This window comes from Suncus etruscus, chromosome 10 (assembly GCF_024139225.1).
Source record: "Suncus etruscus isolate mSunEtr1 chromosome 10, mSunEtr1.pri.cur, whole genome shotgun sequence".
NCBI classification, from domain to species: Eukaryota; Metazoa; Chordata; class Mammalia; order Eulipotyphla; family Soricidae; genus Suncus; species Suncus etruscus.
The window spans coordinates 9,385,142-9,398,670 of NC_064857.1; the positions used below are offsets into that span (position 1 = coordinate 9,385,142).

A 13,529-nucleotide genomic window follows, 5' to 3' on the forward strand; every position below is an offset into this window, starting at 1 on the left:
TTCTGTGTGCTATTTGTTTAGAACAATTTACTCCAGCCTTTTACTCTTAGTCTGTTTTTCAATCTGATGTGAAACATAAATATAGGATCTAAATTCCAAATTTTATGCAATATTATTTAATTCCTCCAGGAGAGTAAAATCAGTCAACAGAAGTAGCAGTTGTGTCACATTTGAGTTTTGTATTAATAGATTTATTCGCTGTACCCCTTTTTCCCTCAACTCATACTCATCCATCTTGAGATATATAGATGCATGTATTTCTCAGGCAAATCATGTCATTTGAGTATGCTTCTCCTATGATATGTGTTGATTTCTGGTTGTACTTTATTTTTATTTATGTTTCAGGGGCCACTCAGGGCTCATACTCTAGGTGCTGTGTTCAGGGATCTAGCCTGGTAGGGAATGGGGTAAATAAGGAGGGGGGATCATATTCAATGCTGGGAATTGAACCAAGGTTGTTTGTGTGCAAGGTAGTTATCCTATCTCATATACTAGTTCTCTTGTCCTTGTGGTTGTACTGTAGAATGGAGATTTATTTGTTTCTGTCATACCATTTCCAGAAGTTTTGTTTCTGTAGTTTAAATGTTTGTGAAATTATGGAGAAGTAAAAAAGAAGAAAAATAATGTTTAAGAAACCTTTAAGATTCTTCTCTATGGGTCTGTCAAATCTTTTAATTTTGGTATTGGGTGAATCATTGAGATGATAAAGTTGTCTACTTTCTTAAATTTAACATTTTCTGAGAAGTAAAATTCTACTTATTGGTGATATGATTCTTAAAATTTTCAATTAAAGGAGCCGGCGAGGTGGCTCTAGAGGAAAGGTGTCTGCCTTGCAAGTGCTAGCCAAGGAAGGACCGCGGTTCGATCCCCTGGCGTCCCATATGGTCCCCCAAGCCAGGTGCAATTTCTGAGCGCTTAACCCTGAGCATTAAATGGGTGTGGCCCGAAAAACAAAAACAAAAATATTTTTCAATTAAAAATGTGTAGTTTTACTTTCATAATAGGACAACTTTTCTTTTTTTAAACTGAGAAGAATAGATACTACACTTGATCTTAGCCAAAAGACTGAGAAGGGATAACTCTTTCCTTTTTTAAGCACCATCGTTCCAAAATTTTTCATGATTGAATTTCAGTCAGCTTATATGGGCAACTCTTTCAAACTAAAATTTATTCACTTTTTAATCATAACAGTACAACTAAAGATAAATTGATAAAAATTATTTGAAGAAAAAAATTGCAGTTAAAGTTCAGGTAGTAGTGAGCTTAGTTATTAAAGTGATTTCCTTGTTATTTAAGTGATCTTATATTTTGTAAAAGGAGATATTTGAAATTGACTAAACTGATTACAGGAAGAGTTTTATTATGCCTGAATTTCTAGCTTACTGAAATTTAACTTTAATAAAAATATACTTACGTGGATATGGATGGGACACATTAAATGAGTTAAATCTGAAGAAGAATGACTAATCATTGATGACCTCACTCATATACAGAATGTGGAGAAGCAAAGCAAAGGGACACCGAATTAGTTGAAGACAAACTCTTTGATTAAGACTACAGCACTGAGATAACCAGAGGGGGAGATAAGACTGGGGATTAATAAGGGTGAAGAGAGCAATGTGCTGTTGTAGGACATTGATCTTTAAGAAGTCAATATTATGTGGTAATATATAGTTTTAAAAGTTGTGAACTTGGGCCCGGAGAAATAGCACAGCGGCATTTGCCTTGCAAGCAGCCGATCCAGGACCAAAGGTCGTTGGTTTGAATCCCGGTATCCCATATGGTCCCCCGTGCCTGCCAGGAGCTATTTCTGAGCAGACAGCCAGGAGTAACCCCTGAGCACCGCCGGGTGTAACCCAAAAACCAAAAAAAAAAAAAAAAAGTTGTAAAATTGTATCCCTAAAACAAAACACAATATAATCTTAGAAATTAATATTCCCTCAATAATTAATTACAACAGGGGGTCTGAGAGATTATACAGTGAGCAGGGCATTTGCCTTGCATATTGCTGACCCTGTTCAATCATTGGCATCCCATATGTTCCTCAGAGTCTGTCAGTAGTGATATCTGAGTGCCAAGTCAGAAATTACCCTGACCACCACTGGATGTGGCTCAAATGCTGAGAAAAAATTAATTAAAACAATCAACTGGTAAAGTTTTGATTTCTGAGATATATATATAAAGATATATTTTAAAACTTTCTTCTTCTGTCCATAATAACCAAGTTCAGTTTACCTAAAAGTCAATAAAAACTAAGGAATTAAATTCTTATGTAATTAGATAGAATATATAGAACATAATAAAATCTACCTTAATTTTTATTGGCTAACTTTTGTGAAACTCTATCACACCATCTTTACCCTTTAAAAACCTTCCCAGGGGCCGGGCGGTGGCGCAAGAGGTAAGGTGCCTGCCTTGCCTGCGCTAGCCTTGGACGGACCACAGTTCGATTCCCCCGGCGTCCCATATGGTCCCCCAAGCCAGGAGCAACTTCTGAGCACATAGCCAGGAGTAACCCTGAGCGTTACCGGGTGTGGCCCAAAAACAAAAAAAAAACAAAAAAAACAAAACAAAACAAAACAAAAAAAACCTTCCCAGCAGAAATCCCAGTAAGTCATAATATAGACTGCTTCCTGAAATTTCATTCTCTGGTTTGAAAATCTAAGATCTTTCTTCCACCTGTGCCTCCAGTAAACACTATTATTTTATTTTAGGCTGATGTATTTTTATCATTCAGCAATATTTTAAATTTATTAGGTCAAGTGATTGGTCTTCAAATCTTGCCTAGAAGATAGGAACAATTTTATAGTGAAGTGATTATATTTTTAGAGGTTGCAAATTAGCACATTTTATAGTAGTCTTAAAGTGATCTTCTCATTCCCCTCTAATTTTCCTATTTCTTCTTAAAATTCTTTTCCCAAATTTTTCACAGTTGTGATTTCTTTTCATCACTATGGTATTAGGCCAAATGTTATTTAACTTTAAAAAAGGATCATTATATTGGGAGACTCAAAGCAATATTCAGGGGCTAGAGAGTCACCCTTTGTGACACTGTCCTTGCTGTGTGAGACTTTAGTTCTTAGTTCCATGGTACCATAATGTTTTGGAATTACTAGAGACACAGGACCAACTCTATAGTTCTGAGGACCAAAAGAGCTATATCTGGCAGTGTATAGGGGTCTTAGTGGATCTGGGAATCAAACAGGAGCCTTGCATATTTAAAGTGTGCCCACTGTCCTTTGAGCTCTCTCCTGAGTTCCTCAAATGATGCCTTTTCAAAGAAACTTTCCATGATAAACACTTCTATCCTCTGTAATGTTGATGTGATTCTGTTGTCTTCTTACATTACCCTGATTTAGTCTTTATTTTATTTGCTGTTGTATAAAATACTTCGGTTACAATATTTGTTAGATGGCAAATGCTAAGAGAGCAAGCAATATTAATTTAATACTTTATAAATACATTCATTTTAATAATCAAATAAAAAGGATAGATTAATAAAATTAAATAACTCCAAATTAATTATTAATAAACATAATGATTAATAAAATAATTTAATTACATGATTAATACTTTATCAATGCATTATTTATCATTTAATATACACATAAATTTAATGGTTATTTATCATTAATATCAAACAGCATGCAGTACAAAGCAGGTGCTGTGTTAGTTTTATAAATGAATAATTCTTTAAATTATAGAACTAGTGATAGTATGATAGGCTTAAGAGTAAAGATCATCCTGAGGTTAGGTAGGGAGGGAACATTGAAGTTAGTAATAATAACACAGCGACATAGGTGAAGAGTCTGGAGCACGTAACTAAGGAAGGTAACAGTCTGCACACAACTATAATTTCAAATCAGGAAATTATTGCTTGGGTTGAGAAGATTGTACAACAGGTGACTTGAGGACAGGGTGGGGTGCCATTGGAATTTTAGTGATGGCAGTGTACAGATTTTATCATTTTTATTTTTTAGTTTTTGGGTCACACCCGGCAGTGCTCAGGGGTTACTCCTGGCTCTCTACTTAGCAATCACTCCTGGCAGGCTCAGGAGACCATATGAGATGCCAGGATTCAAACCACTGTCCTTCTGCATGCAAGGCAACTGCACTACCTCCATGCCATCTCTCTGGCCCAATTTTATAATTTTTCACATTTTTATTGTTACAAATCTTTCACAGTAATATTTAAGGTACTTAGCAACAATGAATAAGGGGCATTACCACCATCAGTGTTGTTAACATATGATAAAATTAATTAAAATTTTAAATTAAAATATAGGTTTGCTGCAGTACATGTTAGCATATTGTGTAGTTTTGAACTCTTCTGGTTCATACTTGATGAAAATTAGTGATGTATTTACTGCCTCTTTTACTTACATTTTTCCCTTTTCTTTTTTTTTTTCGGGGGGAATGGGATCAACCTGGTAGCCCTGAGGGGTTACTGCTGGCTCTGAACTCAGAAATCGCTCCTGGCAAGCACAGGAGACATAAGGGATGCCGGGATATGAACCACTATCTATCCTATATCGGTTGGGTGCAAGGCAAACACCCTACCACTGTGCTCTCTCTGGCCCTACATTTTTTTCCCATTATAAATATTATTCTAATTTTTTTTGTCAGACCGGGTGATGCTCAGGGCTTACTCCTGGTTATGTACTCAGAAATAGCACCTGGCTTGGGGGACCATATGATAAGCCAGGGGATCGAACTGCGCTCCATCCTAGGCTAGTGTGGGCAAGGCAGATGTCTTACCGCTTCATGCCACCTCTCTGGCCCTAAAATAATAATTTTTAACTCAGTAATTTATTTGAAATTTATGTTACTTTTTCTTTAGGCCTGATATACAATACATATGGTCAGATAGAATACTAAAGCTGGTAAGTATGTCAAATAATACATTGAAAACTTTAGGTCAGAAAGACCACAGTGAGGTTAGGCCTTGCCTAGCATGTGGTTACATCAACAGCAATATCGGTTTAAAACCCTGATACCACATAACGGTCCAATGAGCAGTGCCAGGTGTCATTCCTGCACACAGAACTAGGAATAGAGTCTTAGCATCACCAGATGTGGCTCAAGAGGAAACTCTGCCAATGAACATTTTTAATTAGGAAACTTCTTTTAAAAAAACACTATGATCTGCAGCAGAGCTGTTAAAGAAAACTTGGAGTATTTTGTGCTAATCCGAATGATGGAGCTTTGGTTTGCTTTATTCCTAATGGAATCTCAGTAATTAATATTTGCCTCCTGAAGGTCATTTTTATTCTTCACGGAGTCAAAATCAATGTTCACATGTATTTGAGCATTTAAACATTTAATTGTGAATTGTTAAGCTTTCTATTTGAGCCTGCAGCTTATTCAAGATGAAAAACACAATGTCATACACTGTGTTTTTTAATCTAGAAGGAATGATAGGATTTCTTGCTATGAGCAGGAATAATATTTGAAGTTCTTAGAATGGTATAACAGCCTGCTTATTTTAATTGAATGACGTTTTGCTGTTTTGGTTACATCCATCAGTGCTCAGGGCTTATTCTGGCCCTGCACTCAGAGAACACTCCGGCACTCCGGGTAGAGCTCAGAGGACCATCTCCAGTGATTAGAAGTGGATCCTGGTTGATTGAGATTGAGACAAACACTTTCCTTCCTGTCTCTCTAGTTCCTAAAGAAGTTTTTTTTAATGCTAAAAGAATAGAGATTTTTTATTAAGAATTGTAAATTGCATTCCATAATCTTCAGATACACCACACCACAACCTGTCTGCAATCAGTCAAATCCAACAACAATTCATTCTTGCACAATCCATGAGTTTGGGCGAAACTTCCTTAGACTTACAGTAAGATCCTACTTAGGTCTTGCTGGCAGAAATTACATCTCATTTCTGATCACTAATGTGTGATGAAGAGCATTAGGGGAATTATGTGAAAATGAATAAGACGTGATTCTGGTATTAAAGTACATTGTTTGGAAACATTAACCAAAACATCACAATGATATAAGAATTATACCTGCTTCTACTAAATTCTTGATGGGAAATTTCTCAAGAACAAACTTTTAAAGAGTAATCATATTTTTTTGCCAAATATAATGAGTAGATTCCAACAGTAGGAAGAAAAAAATTCTTGTATTTTTTAATGCTTTAGCAAAGAAATGTGTTGTTTTAATTTATCGACTACTTAACTTTTTAGGGATTTTTTTTTCTGCACACAACAGTGAACTGCCCTGACAATGTCATGAGGAACCCACAGAGTTAGTCTGCAGCTCTGCTTCTAAAATTTCATTTTCCCTGATGCTTGGAGAATTGTGGGTCAGCCTGACCTGTGCCTGTATTTTATTTACAGTTTCTGCAGACAACGAGGAAATCAATGCATGATCTTCATCTATTCTAAAGGAATATAGATTGTGGGATACATTGTGGGGTAAATCCTTCTTTAGTATATTAAGCTACAAAGCCTGTTTTATTTCATGGAGATTTGGTTTGAGATTTCTTTGCCAGAAATATCAAAACAGTCATTTCTGGTGTGAAAAAGAACAAATATTTCAGAATCAGGAAACTGACATTATTATTTCCTCCTGTGGCAAATTAGAAACTGGGAAAAATCAGGTAAAATTTATTTGTTCACTTAACTCAGACTTTCAGATATATAAAGCTCATTTATCTAAAAGTCTTTATTGAGTGGTGTCATTGCAGATGCTTTTCTCATTTTTTTCTTGGTATTTGTGAGCATAGCAACAGTACACTTGTAAACTGAACCCGTTTGCTCGAACTTTCCACAGTGGTGTGGGAGTACCATCAGCTGTAGCTAGTCTGATCTCTGGTAGGAAGTTGAGGAATATGATGCCCTATGTTGCTGTGACTTCTTTAGTTCTTTTTCATATCTTCCTTGTGATTTCCATTTTCCTGCCACTCTGTCCACATGAGACTCCATCACTTCTCACTCTTTCCTATCAATCCCTTCTCATGGCTCCTTTGAGATCTGTCCTTGATCTCAAATGGAAGTTTTGCAAAACCAGCTGTGACCCTTATAAAGATGGATTGATGGAGTGATGATTTTACAGTGTCAGGCTCCTCTGGGTTGAATGCCAAAGCACATTTTATAAAGCAAAGAAGAGAAATGACTTCATATTTTCCAGTTGAGTTTTAATTCATTTTATGAACATCAGTAAAAACAGTGCACTTCATAAATGTCAAATTCTGCATTTCCCAAATCAATGTCTTTATCAGAGAAATTAGAAGTAAAAGTGAGGTATGCCACATAGAAATAATAAGAGTAATTAACTTTGTTTCCCATAAAAGTGAAGCTAATATTTTTACTAAATAAAACCACCACTAGAACTTCAGATTTTTCGTAGATAATAATGTTGATAGTAAATAATATGGAAGATAAAATTGTGTAATTTTAATTTACTGCCTGCTATACTTCACCCTTCAATCATGAATCCAATTCTCTTTTAAGTTTTGTTTGTTTGTGGCCCATAATTGTATTGCTCAAGGTTTAATCATGACACCTGGCTCTGTGCTAGGAGTTACTTCGGGTAAACTCAGTGGACTTTTTGGAATGCTAGGGTTGCACATGCAAACCAAATGTCATACCTGCTGTACTATGGTTTGAGCCCTAATGAATTTAACTCATACTTGCTATATTAGGTTTCTGTTATTAACAGAATGTGTTACAAACTCACCTGTTTGTAGCTTTACAATAGTCCTTTATTACTGAGTGTACGAATGCATTTTTACCTTTTTAAGAAATTTATTCTATAGAATTCATTGATTATGAGTATGGACTTGGAGCATGGGTAATATTTCTACTCATACTATTATTTATTTATGTGATGGTGCTCAGAATTGAGCTCCCATTTGACCCAGCAATCACTTTCCTAGGTATCTACCCCCAAGATGGAAGGACATTCGTCCCAAAGGATGTCTTCACCCCACTATTTACCGCAGCACTCAGTATAATAGCCAAGTGTTGGAACCAACCTCGATGTCCAACAACAGATGAGTGGATCATTAAGATGTGGTATCTATACACAATGAATACTATGTGGCAGTCAGAAATGATACAATAACAGACTTTGCAGCCTGTGGATGGACCTAGAACATATTATGTTAAACGAAGCAAACCAGAAGATGAAAGATAAACACAGAATGATAGCACTATTCTTAAGTACCTAGAATATACACCAGATATACAGCCAATACCCCATGATTATATAACAAGGTGTAACAGGATAGAAACCTCAAACACAGTAATAATCACCATATACTAGGGAGTAGAGCCCAAAACAAAGGGAAGAGAAACAACAAAAAGCCTGACTACACATTATATCATAAAGAAACGCACAACAATAGAAACAGCAGCATAGAGAGAACATGTATGTAATTATCGTTTTACTACAAAGGTCCATAAATATTTACTAGGGATCTTATACAGGATAACAGGTAAAGATTAAGACAGGAACTTACTGAGTCTAACAGAAACTCTTCAAAACATATTTGAATGCCTTAACCTTACCACATTTAAAATAACCACTCAGTTTTTCTGTCCATAGGGGTTTCTGGATACAAACTGTGAACATCATAGGGTGGTACCTCGGTGCTCAGTCATACGAGGCACCATACTCTGCTTGAAGCATGAAAATGGCTGGATAAAACTCTTTCACATACACTTTATCTCTAGATTATGCCTTTTTTTTAGGACCTGAAGCACATGACCAGCCAGATCACCGAAGCAACAACTGAGACCTATAGATTTTTAGCACAGGGCCCAAGCATCAAACCCTTTCAACCAAACTACCATGCCCTTGTTCTTATAGCCTCTCTTCTCATTACTTTGTATTTTTGTTGTTGGTGGTGTTTGATTGTTGGTTTGTTTTCTTTTTCCTACTCTCTCTTCTAGTCTCCCTCTTCTTCCACCTTCTCCTCCTCACTATCATCAACTCAATCTATGTCGAATAAAAACCACATGGTTACCTCCTCTATAGGAAAGGAAAGCTGACATATAGGGTGCTGTGGACAAAACTGAAAAGGGTAAACACCTATACATATAGACCTCACTAACACATTGGTCAGTACTTGAGACATGAAACATATACATACCCAAAAGTTGATCTATTAGTTTCCTTTCCTTACAATACTATACTTAGTACTCAGTGCACCTGTTGCACGCCACACCTCTCTACATTAATATACACCTAAGGTAACTTCTATATGTTTATATGTGTGCAGGAGCACACAGAGATAGGAATACTCCTTAAGGGACAAACCTAAACCACAAGCAACCCATACCTATACCCTATATAACCCCTCCCATATACTATCCCCTCTCCCTCATCCAGAAATTCGACTATTCCTTCACCGCTCAATCCCACCCCCAATATCCCCACCACACTATAACTCTTCACTCTCAGTTCTTAATCCATTAAGCATCAAGACAGACCTTCTACCCCACCGAGCCAGTACCCACTACCCAAGTGAAGAGACACCCTCTCAAGCTCTCACCTCGTTCCTGGCAAAAAAAAATACAACCAACACCCAGATAGACTCATGCAGTGTGGCCCTCCTAATCGCCTCTTCCTAATGTGGACTGTGGCTTGATACCGGAACTAGCTCCAAAGGACCCCCACTGCAAGAACTCTACCCAAGGCCTCCCTGCCTGGACCCCACACCTCAAAAGACATTGGGGAAGCCTATACTTTCATCATAAGAATAGACCTATATAACACTACCTCTTATCCTATTTCTCCTCAAATGTAAAGTGATCTCCTGTATCACATCTCCCTTTTTCTTTGTCTTTTTTCTCTTTTTTCTTTTTTTTTATTCTTGTTAGTTTCTTTTGGTTGTTTGTTTTGTTTTAGTTTGGTTTTCATTATTTGATTTGATGTGCTTTTGCTTCCTTTGGGTCACTCCTGGTGGCACTCGGAGGGTGATCCTGGCTCTATGCTTGGAGAACATCCCTGGTGGGCACGGGGGACTATATGGGATGCCGGGTTCTGAGCCAATGTCCTTCTACAGGAAGGACAGACGCCTGGTCTCCATGCTATCTCTCCCGGCCCCACTTTATCCCTTTAATTACATCTTTTCTTTAATACTTTTTTAAAGAAACTTTTTCCCTTTAGATATGTGTGAGCATATATATTCTTAGTTTTGTCGGGATTCTGTTTTCTTTTCTCTCCACCCCCCAAGTCCACCAGCAATATAATGTAGCACCACTTCCTCCTGCAAAGACATATTAAAAAAAGGGGAAATTGTACATATAAAAGCAAGCTGCTCTTATCTACTAGGGATAAGAACTCATACTTGTTTACAACACAGGAACATCTCCCACCCTGAATGTATGTCATGTGTAAACAACTTTGGCTCCAGGGAACTAGACACTGACCATTCAGTCTTGACTCCTAGATCCTAGACATAGAAATGACAAGAGTTCTCCACAACAGCTCCAGGAACAAAATCCCCTCCAGGGCATTTACAATGCTGCTCTGACACCAACATGCGCCAGTGCTAAATTGATAACCTGACAATGAGGAAATGCGAACAACTTGATCTAAGAGCAAGTTGTCCTTCCTCATCAGCTATCGATAAGACAAAATCAGAAAACATGTCACCCTTTGATCTGTGCAAAAGCCAAGATTGCTATATAGAGATGACTGGTTGTTGCAACCAAGACTGGACAGTACGCATCCAGGGACCAACAACAACAGCAACAAAAAGCTCTAGCCTAGCTTTTGGTCTATGATCTGTTCAACAAACAAGATCTCCAATTCCAGAGGTCTGACTGAGACAACCGCAAATGAATGGGTCTTCCGGAAACATAACGAAATACTTTATCCCAGTCTCCATCCTAGAAGCAACATAATGACCAAGACCACCAACTACAGAAAATTGGTTAAAATGACACCGAAGAGGCATAACTGCTAGAACCACAAAGAAAGACTTTATAAACTCCATTCCTTGAGCTGCACAGCCACCAAGATCTCTAGATACAGAGGTCTGAACTTACCATCCAAGACAAAGCAGAAGTCTTCCATACACTACGAAAGCAACAAGGGGAGAGTAAATGATTATGCAAGGAGTCTATAGTTAATCCCATGACAGTATACTTCAGGGGTGGAGAAACCCTATATCTCCTAGGCCAAGAAAATTATCTTTATATTATCCCCAATAGTTACTGTGCCTATGTAGGGGGAAAAAGAAAAGAAAAAAAAAGCACAAAACAATCATTTTTCCACATATTTATTTATCGATTGATCGATTTTTTTGACGTCTTTATTTTGGTATAGAGATGGAAGTTGATGTCTCCAACATTATTTTATTTTATTTTATTTTATCTTATCTTTCTTTTCCTTTTTGCACTCGAGCATGATTTGATTTCAGAACCGAGACTATTGTGTGGTGCTTGTCTTTATTGCTGTAGTGCTCATTGGTTATTTAATTTGTAATTCTTTTTGTATTGTATTGGTGTTTCAATTACCTTTTTCATATCCTCTCTCAAACAGAGGTTGGAAGCCTCTAGAGGGACTCTGCCCATTTTCAGCATATGTGGCTTCTTCTTTTTTTTTCTTATTTTGTAACCCAATCTATTGCTTTTCTTTCCTTCAAACAAAACCACATACCTCGATTTATCTAGCTCTGCCTCTTAAATAAAGGGGGAAACAAGGGAGGGTTCCAGGACCAAACAGATATATGATCACTAACAGTAAGCCAGACAAAGAGGGGTCCACCTACTCTAGCAGCCCGGGGAGTGATGGTGGGGTATATGGGTTGTAGAAAGGGAACTGGGATGGGGGGAGGGCATATTTGGTGATGGGTATTCCCCTGATTCAATGTTAATATGTACCTAAAATACTACTGTGAAAGATATGTAAGCCATTATGAAAAAAAATTGTGTTTTAATCAGAAAAAAAAAAGAAATAAGCAGGTAAGAATACCCATCAGATGCCTTGCATGTAGCCAACCTGGGTAGACTCAGGTCTATCCTGGACATCCCATATGGTCCCCCGAGCCTGCCAGGAGCAATTTCTGAGCACAGAGCCAAGTATAATCCCTGAGAACTTCTGGGTATAGCCCCCCAAAAGAATAATGAATGGAGTATGATTAGGAAAATATGAATGAGTAGCCATAAATAACTTATTTCTTGGTCTTAAATTATTCAAAAAGTCTATAGGACATGTTAGTCAAACCAGAATATATATAACAAGGTATGAACCCATAGGTCTGAAGAATATCTGTTCTTAAGGTGTTCCATATTTAGAACAAGTCAAAAGCAATTCAAAAATTTATTAATTATTATTAATTAATAATAGTTATTAATTTTAGTACCCTTTTAAAAATGTCTAGCAGTGTTGAAAGTCCGAGAACAATGATAACAAAGGACACAGAATCCCCTCCTTTAGTTATTATTCTGGTATATCAAAAGGTTTTGATGAAGACATGAAAAATAAATTGTGGGAATATAAAGGTGAGACCACAAACTCACTGAGGGTGGGAATGAGAATAAGGGAACGTTTCCTATAAAAATGAATTAACTAGACAGATGAGGTATCAGTCTGGAGTACAGATGCAGACCTGAGTAAAGCAGTTTTTTCTAATTTACTTCCTTAAAGCCAAAACTTCAGTCCTGTGAAGTTTTATATTTTCTCAGTGCAGAGTAAACGACATTGCTTTTGCCCTTGTGGATATCATAAAGATCATGGCTAAGACTTTTTTATAGTGGGAGCTCATTGATTTGATTTGATTTGAAAATTTTTTGCTTATAGGTTCTATATGGCTCAGCTTCTTCTTTATGGCATTTCAGATGAAATAGCCTCATTGTAGCATTGGAGGCATAGTACAAATTAGGTTCAGGTGATAGAATTCAAGCCTCAACTCTATCACTCGATGTCTGCCTGTCTGGCTTTGTACAAAGTTCTTTACTTTAAATCTTGGTTTATCTAATTTTGATATTAATTCTGAGATATGTCAAGCAGTTAAGAGCTGTGATGAGCATTTTATTAAAAGTATAACAAGTATTGGGGCTAGAGAGGCAGTAAAATGGGCAGGGCACTTGCCTTTCACACAGCTTACTTGTGTTTGGTTCCCAATGCCACATATGGTTCCCCCAAGCACTGCATGGAATGAACCCTGATTAAAGATTTAGAGTAAGTCCTGGGCACTTCTGAGAGTGTCACCCTGGTTAGGACGCTTCCTGCCTTTACCCAAAACAAAGGTGTTCCCAACTTCTTTTTCTTTTCACCCAGTCTTTTTGACTTGTAAAAGTATACCTGGTACTTTTGTTTCTCACTTGACTTTCCGTCTCCCAGTTCAATTTGCTTGGTGAGGAGAGAGAGAGAGAGAGACAGAGAGAGAGAGACAGAGAGAGAGACAGAGAGAGAGAGACAGAGAGAGAGACAGAGAGAGACAGAGTGAGAGACAGAGAGAGACAGAGAGATAGAGAGAGACAGAGACAGAGACACAGAGACACACACACACACACACAGAGAGAGAGAGAGAGAGAGAGAGAGAGAGAGAGAGAGAGAGAGAG

At 37.4% G+C, this 13,529-nt stretch overlaps 1 non-coding gene across 1 annotated transcript; it reads right to left on the reverse strand.

Moving 5' to 3' along the window:
* Positions 1–879: 879 nt before the first annotated feature.
* On the reverse strand, positions 880–1,077 carry LOC126021353 (U2 spliceosomal RNA). The gene has a single exon (XR_007499893.1). It is a non-coding gene; the product is annotated as a U2 spliceosomal RNA (small nuclear RNA).
* Between the last annotated feature and the right edge of the window lie 12,452 nt (positions 1,078–13,529).